The following is an 8322-nucleotide window of genomic DNA, read 5'->3' on the forward strand; positions in this document are numbered from 1 at the left end:
TATCTCCCTTCAGCAGTTTCTCTGAACTCACCATTGCCAAAAATGACAGGGCTCGTAAAGTTGTGGGGAAGAGATTTGTGGGGCGAGATGTCTTTGGAGGAATTGTCAGCCTCCTAGAATTACAACCCCACAGGGGTAGTCAACCTGTGGTCCTCCAGATGTTCATGGACTACAATTCCCACGAGCCCATGCCAGCGTTGCTGGAGGATCACAGGTTGACTACCCCTGCACTAGACTACAGAGATCAGTTCCTCTCGAGAAAATGCCAGCTCCAGAGGTTGGGTTCTGTGGCATTTTATCCTGCTGAGGTCCTTCCCCTCCCCTTCTCTGGCTCTACCCTAAAATCTCTAGGATTTTTCCAGTTTGGAGCTGACAATCCTAGCTTTCTGGGCGGGTTGATTGCACAGGTTCACCACCTTTTTGAGCCTGTAGGCACATTTGGAATTCTGACGCAGCATGGTAGGACCAGCAACAAAATAGGGCCCCTGACGAATAGGGTTTCTGGAGTTGGGAGAACTTTTCTAGGGTGGGGTTCTTGCATTGCTGCTTTAAATTTCTGGGCCTTTTCCTAATAAATATCTACAAAAATGCACTCATCACTTTAAAAATATATGACTAGCATCGTGACTGTTATAACCATAAATCAGCTTCTCCCATGAATAACTTGAGAGAAGAATTCCACTATGCCACACCCATTGGCTACTTCAGGATCTGGAGGGCTTTCTAGCTAGAAGCATTTTGATCTCTTTAATTCAAGGGAGGTGGCTGGGAAGTACAAAATGGGAATTCTCTCTTGTAATTTCTCTCATTCCAGGGTGCTCCTGAATCATACAATAGCCTGGACCATCACCCCATTCAAATATTTAATCGAAGTGAAAATAAGCAGACTCCTTCATGCATGTTTGTATTGTTTTGTGTTTAAATTTAGCATTCAGTTTTGGTATTTATTTGTTTGTTTATTAGTTTTATATGCTACCATTCCCGGACCAGCTGGCTCGTGGCGGTTTACAAGCATAGAAATAGACAATAAAGGTAAAGGTATCCCCTGTGCAAGCACCGGGTCATGTCTGACCCCTGGGGTGACGCCCTCTAGCGTTTTCATGGCAGACTCAATACGGGGTGGTTTGCCAGTGCCTTCCCCAGTCATTACCGTTTACCCCCCAGCAAGCTGGGTACTCAGCAAGCTGGGTACTCATTTTACCGACCTCGGAAGGATGGAAGGCTGAGTCAACCTTGAGCCAGCTGCTGGGATCGAACTCCCAGCCTCATGGGCAGAGCTTTCAGACTGCATGTCTGCTGCCTTACCACTCTGCGCCACAAGAGGCTCTTAAATAGACAATAAAACCCCATAAAAAACAGCATATAACAATAAAAATACGAAATACCATTTTACCAAGCCTGAATAAAACTTTTTCTGCATGCCAAGTCTTCTAAAGGTAAAGGTAAAGGTATCCCCTGTGCAAGCACCGAGTCATGTCTGATCCTTGGGGTGACGCCCTCTAGCGTTTTCATGGCAGACTCAATACGGGGTGGTTTGCCAGTGCCTTCCCCAGTCATGACCGTTTACCCCCCAGCAGCAAGCTGGGTACTCATTTTACCGACCTCGGAAGGATGGAAGGCTGAGTCAACCTTGAGCCGGCTGCTGGGATTGAACTCCCAGCCTTATGGGCAAAGCTTTCAGACGGCTGCCTTACCACTCTGTGCCACAAGAGGCATCAAGTCTTCTAGGCCCGGGCAATGGATATGAATCAGATCCAGTCAGATAAATTCAGCCCCATTGGCTGCAGCAGCTGCACCTAGTTGTAAGAGAGGAGGGATGACTAGTGTTGTGAACTTGCCATTTGTCCAGATGGCCATGTAAGTGCTCACTCTATAGGGACTCCATGTGTGCAAGTGTGTGACTAGCATAGAATGCTCAGAGTAGGGAAACTCCCAGCAGAGGTGGAATTAAAATGTCTTTGGAAAAGCCGGCCACAGATCTTTAATTCCTCAAGACGTGGTTTGCCAGCTTAAACACCGCGAGCGCCTGGATGTAATAAACTCCCCCTTCTTATTAAGAAAACAAGGACTCTTTTCCTGCAGAACCAACAGCTCCTAGGAGAGGGTGTAACTTTTCATAATTACGGTTTGTTTTGAGTCACTGTTCTTTGTGAGAATGCCAAAAAGAAAAGACCCTTTGGAACCCTAAATGTTTTTGAGTTACTCAGACAAATGGACTGGAATAAATGCAAACACTAAATTTCCAAGGCAGCTTGCTTTTTAAAAAAAAGATGTTTAATAAGTCTTTATGAATTTTTTAAAAACATGCTCAGGCTGTGCTCCACAATAATGCTTTATTCACTGCAATGCCAAAGAAGTGCCAGAACAGGGAGGGCTCAGTCAAACTTATGGGCCTGGTGGGGGTGGGAAGAGAAGGGGCCCAGGGTGGGCATGTACTTAGCTATGCTTCCGAACCATATTCTGCACCATCGTGCCAGTTCAGGGATTTCTTGGAAGACTGAAGAATGTTTCAGGGGTTTCTCAATGGTGAAAAGGTTGAGAAAGGTTGATCTAGACTCAAGCAGGTTAGAAAGCCAGCTTGGTGCAGTACTTAAAAGCAGCAACTTCTAATCTGGAGAACTGGGTTTAATTCCCTGTTCCTCCACATGCAATCAACTTGGTGACTTTGGGCAAGTCACAGTCTTGTTAGAGCTATTTTCAGAGCAGTTCTATCAGGGTTCTCTCAGCCCCACCTACCTCCCAGGGTGTTTGTTGTGGGGAGAGGAGGGGAAGGCAATTGTAAGCCACTTTGAAACTCCTTCAGATGATGAAAAGCGGGGTATAAAAACCAGCTTTTCTTCTTCTTTATTGATTGACAGAGGGAAGAAACAGCATGGCATACAAATGCAATATTCATACCACTATTCTTTGTGTATGGGGAGTTGTCTTGTTTCAGAGGCATCCATATCTTGAACTTTGCTTTCCCATTGTTATGCACTCTCCATATCCCCAGTGAAAAGTTCTCAGGGGTTCTTGCTAGATGAGAGAGCACTGGAGACTTAAGATCTTTTTGTTGCATAAGTTTTGTTCACAAATGTGCAAGGAGAGCAAAAAGAAGTCACAAAGACATGGCTATAAGGCAGCAGATCAGCTACCTCATGTGTGTGTGTGTGTGTGTGTGTGTGTGTGTGTGTGTGTGTGTGTGAGAGAGAGAGAGAGAGAGAGAGAGAGAGAGAGAGAGAGAGAGAGAGAGAGAGAGGCACCCCCAAGAGGCTTCAGCCCAGGGTCATCATATTCTGTGTACTTTTCTCTGCTTGCCTTCTGTCAGTTACTTAAGACCATGTGCATCCTTTTCACCCAGAAATCTGCCTCTTCTGCTAGCTAGGTGAAAACATCATATTAAACCAACTCATTCAAAACTCATCCTTAACCGCTCCTGCAGAGCGGATAAAATAAAAGAGTAAGGGCCCTGAGGGCGGGCCCTGTCTGGCATCAGGAAGGGTGCACATTGGCCGCTTCCCCTGGACTGACAAGCGGAGAGCCCAATCGGGCCCAATCTGATTGGCTGTTTACCCTGGCAAGGACCAGTTGGGAGGTGTGAAGGACCAGTTGAGGGAGCTTTCCCAGCTGTCGCAGATCGCATCGTGCTCCCCGGGCCCGTGGAAGGCTTCTTCCCAGCGGGGGGGAGGGGGGTTTTAAGGCTTCCCAGGGCCCAGGGAGTGCGATCACTGGCTCACAGAGCCGGCAGTCGCCCTCCCCGGGCCCTGGAAAGGCTTTTTCACGGGAGGGGGGAGGTGAAAGCCCCGGTGGCTGGAAAGGCTCCCCCCCCCCAGGAAGAGGCCTTTCCAGGCGCCCCGGAAGCCTGCTCGCAGCCTCGGAGAGGCAGTTATCGAGGTCCCGGCCACCTGGGGACGGCTTCACCCTGGGGGGAAGAGTTCAGGGGGGCCCAGCCCTTCCCACCCGCCCAGGCAGCGCTGCCCGGGCGGTTGGGAACAGCTAGCGCCTGCTGTATTTTTATTAAAGCGGGCTTAATTTCTAGTCTTTAAATAACCAACAACTTTACTGGTACAAGTAAACACTGACAACGGGAACTGTTGAACTTATATACATTCTTGAGTCTCCTGTTAAGGCATGTCATTTGCCGTTATCAGAGGCCTTAATAACTGGCTCAAATCCCCATGACCAATGTATCCCTAGCAAGGGTTCAAGAAACCAGCCTGAGCTCAAGGTCCCTTTGTGTCTACAGACACAACAGGCCACCTCCTCGAACCAAGTTTAGGGTTGCCAACCACCAGGTGGCAGCTGGGATCTCCCAATATTATGATTGATGTCTAGGGAACAGAGACCTGCTGAAGAAAATGGCCACTCTGAATGGTGTATTATACCACCTTGAAGGCCCTTCCCCCCCTCAAATTTCTTCCTTCTCATTCTCTGCCCCCAAAATCTCCAGGTATTTCCCAGCCTGGAGCTGGCAAGCTCAGACACTTGAACAGAACCATTTCCCAGGCCACTGCAGAGGTGTCTATGCCTACTGAGAAGCATTATCCTCTGTATCACATGGAACTTAAAGATATGACTTTTTCATGTATTTATAATAATTCAAAGCAGAAGTATTCACTGAAGGTGGTGTAGGTTTGAAGAATTTTTGTGCTCTGAAAACTTGCACTGAAGTTTTGAACATTTCCTCCCATGAAGAAAGCACAACAGTCAATTTTAATATTTAATACTATATTTATTATTTCAATACAAGTAATTTTAATGCAAATGTGCAATCCAACCTCAGGTTCTGAAGACACAGAGGAAAATAAATCTCACAATAAATTGAATATTGCTTCAGTCTTCAAGCAAAGGTTGGATACACACTTTTCTTGGATGCTTTAGGATGCTTTGGGCTGATCCTGCGTCGAGCAGGGGGTTGGACTAGATGGCCTGTATGGCCCCTTCCAACTCTATGATTCTATGATTCTAGATCTTACAGATGCCTGGTATACCTCATACTACTCTACGCATTGCTATCGGAAACCACAATCGCTCTTTTCAGATAGATGGTTGTGTTGTGTTGGCCTGTTGGAGCAAAATCAATGAGAGTCTAGCAGGGGCAAGGTAAAGACTAAAGACAGATTTATTCTTTGTTTTCATTAACAGACCTACAGTCTTGCATCTTCCCCCTCACTCCTGTTACCTGAAGACCCATCTCTAATCAGCCTATGGCTATATAGAGGAAGCACTTAGCAGCATGAAACAAAAAACAGCTCTCTTCAAAGTATTTCTTTTAACATTAAGGAGCTCAGAAAATCAATGCATATGGTTACATGCAAACAGAATCTTTGATCAATGGAACTGCTCTGAAAATTCACTTGCTGCTTTTCAATCAAAGGAAATGTTTGATGCCTAGGGTCACACTCAGTACTGATCAGTCTCCACCTTAGAAGTCCCTGCCCTGTCACTGGGCCACTTTCTCACAGCTAGATAAAATCCCACCCTCGTACAAACCGGAGGGGACAGTGCCACACACCCTGTGCTGGTGCTGCACTCCCACCCTCTTTCCATTTGTCACACAGGCACAGAAGTGTTGATACAAGAATTCCCCCCCCCACACACACACACCCCTCATGGTGATCCAGCTACTCCCCCTGTAGCCACCCCCCTGCCCCTTTTCTTCTTCACAGCTGAGCCATGGTATATAATGCTACACTATGACTTGGAAATGAAAAAAGCCCATTACAGGGATGAAAGGGGGAGAAAGTAACCCAGAGCTTAGCTCTGCCCCTTTCCCTTCATTGGCACCCACATGGACCTTCCCCTTGCAGCTACTTGGCAGTTTCCTCTTTCAGCTGGAGAAAAGGGGACTTCTTTTTTTGCTCTGGTACCAAAGGGAAAGTTCAGGGGCACCCATGAGTTGATCTCACAGGGAACACAGCATTAAATGGAAGCACCGTCTAAACATCCAGAAGAAGTTCCTGACAGAGCAGTTTCTCAGTGGAACAGGCTTCCTTGGCGGTGGTGGGTTCTCCATCCTTGGAAATTTTAAAACAGAGTCTGGATAGCCATCTGACGGAGAGGCGGATTCTATGAAGGCTTAACAGGGTGGCAGGTTACAGTGGATGAGCGATTGGGACGTGAGTGTCCTGCATAGTGCAGGGGGTTGAACTAGATGACCCAGGAGGTCCCTTCCAACTCTATGATTCTGTTATTCTAATAGCAGGGTATCCAGCTGTCCATACAGGGCAACTTCTTTTGCTTCTAAAAGAAAAAAAAAGTGAAAAAAATATTACTCAATTGAATACTGTAAGAAAAAAGTGAATGGGCTCCATGACACATGGGAGAAGAGACAAGACTAGCAACAATTGTTCAAGTTGCTAGTTATGTGTGTTTGCCCGTAATAATGCAAAGGCAGGAGGAAACTTGGGTGAAGTCATAAGTGAGGGAAAAAAATCTACTGTAACATTTTCATGTTTCATTTATACCTGAGATAATTCAACGAAGAGAAGAGACCCAAAGATCCTACAGTAGCTCCCACTTACCATCACAGGCCTAGATAAGAAATCTAAAAGGCAGAGGTGTGCCCATGGCACCTGCATCAGTCCTAAAACCCAAAAGCCTTGTAGCACATTAAAAATTAAGTATCTATCAATCTATTTATTACATATTTAGATGCTGCCCCTCCCAGCAAACCAGCTTGAGATGGATAACAACAAAATGATTACTTAGGGTTAAAACATTAACATAATTTTGACAGTAATTAAAATCAATTAAAAACTATATATCATGATTCCGAATGGTGCCACAGGCTACAACCTGCTCAATGCTCAAAAATGCTTCCCCCCCTCTTCAGGGGTGGTCTACAAGTGAAATATGCGCATTTATTTTTCAAAAATCCTCATAAAGACAGCTTAATTAGATGCTCCTCTTTTTTTCATTTAAGTTTCTTTAAGGGCTGCTGTTCGACGGCAGTATTTCAGAGCCATATTAGCAGTGTAATGATGCCAGACATTCCCTGTAAAACCGCAGACAAAATCCGAGCAGGCTGACTCAGCCTTGGCAGAAAAGAGGAGATAAGAGACCACAGATTCTATGCAGGACCATTTCAAGGCAGCTATTTGGGATGTGTAGCTTCATTACCCCCAGCTCAGAAGTGCTAGAATAATATTTTTCAGTCCCGCTCTTTTCATCTATTCAGACTTGTGGGTAAGCACTCAAGTGTAGTTGGGGCTCAGGGGATGGCTTATGTGAAGCAGTGAAAATGCAGAGTATGTAATAAGTGGAGGGCAATATAATAAGTCTGTAATATGCAATATTTATTATATTTATTTATTTATCCTCCAACTTCTCTCCTGCAACTCCTGTGACTGGCTCATGGCAGCTAATGATCAGAATAAAGCCTCATTAAAACCCATGATAAAACACCTTACAGATAAGCCAAAAACTATTAGGTGACCAAAAACTCTCCCCGTCCCCCAGCTAATACAGATAGATACACCTCTGGGGGGGGGGGGTTAGAGGAGCCACCTAGATCTAAATCAATCAAAACTGAGGAGGGGGAGCTCAGCACTTATAGCCCCGGCCTCAACCAACAACCTGGAAGAAGAGCTCTGTCTTCCAGGCCCTGTGGAATTTTGAAAGCTCCGTCTGGGCCCTCAGCTCTTCCGGGAGCTCGTTCCACCAGGTGAGAGCCAGGAACGAAAAAGCCCTGGCCCAGGTTGAGGCCAGAGACGAACTTCCCTCAGGCCAGGGACTACCAGTAAATTAGCTCCACAGAGCAAAGGGCCCTGTGGGGGGCATAAGCAGGCAAGCCGCCCCTCAAATAAGTGGGGCCTTGACCGCAGATGGCCTTAAAGGTTAAGTACCTAAACTCTGAATCTGATCCAGGCCGCAACTGAGGCATTTCAGGTTGATTCTTCTAGCATTCAGAAGATTATCATTCTTGGCCAGAATTCAATGCAGTCAGTGTGCATTAATTCACCCATTAATGACATAATGAAGAGAAATGCACTCCATGCATGATCAGAAGGATCCTTACTTTTGAAATTACTTCAAACGGGGCTGTGCAGATCTGTGGCTATGATCTTTGTGTCAGATTAATAATAAAGGGTGCCTCTGCAGAGGGAGAAGAGGGATCTATCCTGCGCATGTTCAGAAGCATTATCTCTTCTTTAGTTACTTCCTGGAGGCCAGCTCCCTTTCAAAAAGAGATTCTGGGGATATAATCCTTGGTTCAGTTTAAAACCACAGATCCCCCCTATTGCTGTTGAAAGAAAACTGGTCGAGAGGAATGCACTCTTGAAGATGAGCAGAGACTTCACCTACAATTTTTATAATGTTGTTTTGCAGGTTGCAGGGCTG

The sequence above is a fragment of the Paroedura picta genome, chromosome 3 (assembly GCF_049243985.1).
Source record: "Paroedura picta isolate Pp20150507F chromosome 3, Ppicta_v3.0, whole genome shotgun sequence".
Taxonomy (NCBI): Eukaryota; Metazoa; Chordata; class Lepidosauria; order Squamata; family Gekkonidae; genus Paroedura; species Paroedura picta.